Genomic DNA, 212 nt, shown 5'->3' with positions numbered 1-212 from the left:
CCCTCCCCAGCCACTCACGTTTCCACTTCTCGACCAGTATATATTTCAAGGTTCAGGTTTTCGTCAATTAAAAAACCGACAGGAACTGATAAAGGCTCGGGAGTTGGAACAGCTCCTCAGTAGGTCCTGGATTACGCTAAAAGCGCACAGCACCATCTCCGGGAGAGGCACCCACGGCGCTCAGCAAAGGCCCAGGCTGACGGCTCCCTGCC

This window comes from Cariama cristata, unplaced genomic scaffold, assembly GCF_000690535.1.
Source record: "Cariama cristata isolate BGI_N322 unplaced genomic scaffold, ASM69053v1 scaffold38064, whole genome shotgun sequence".
Lineage (NCBI taxonomy): Eukaryota > Metazoa > Chordata > Aves > Cariamiformes > Cariamidae > Cariama > Cariama cristata.
The sequence above is the reverse complement of the archived record's forward strand: the minus strand, read 5'-3'. Positions refer to the sequence as shown.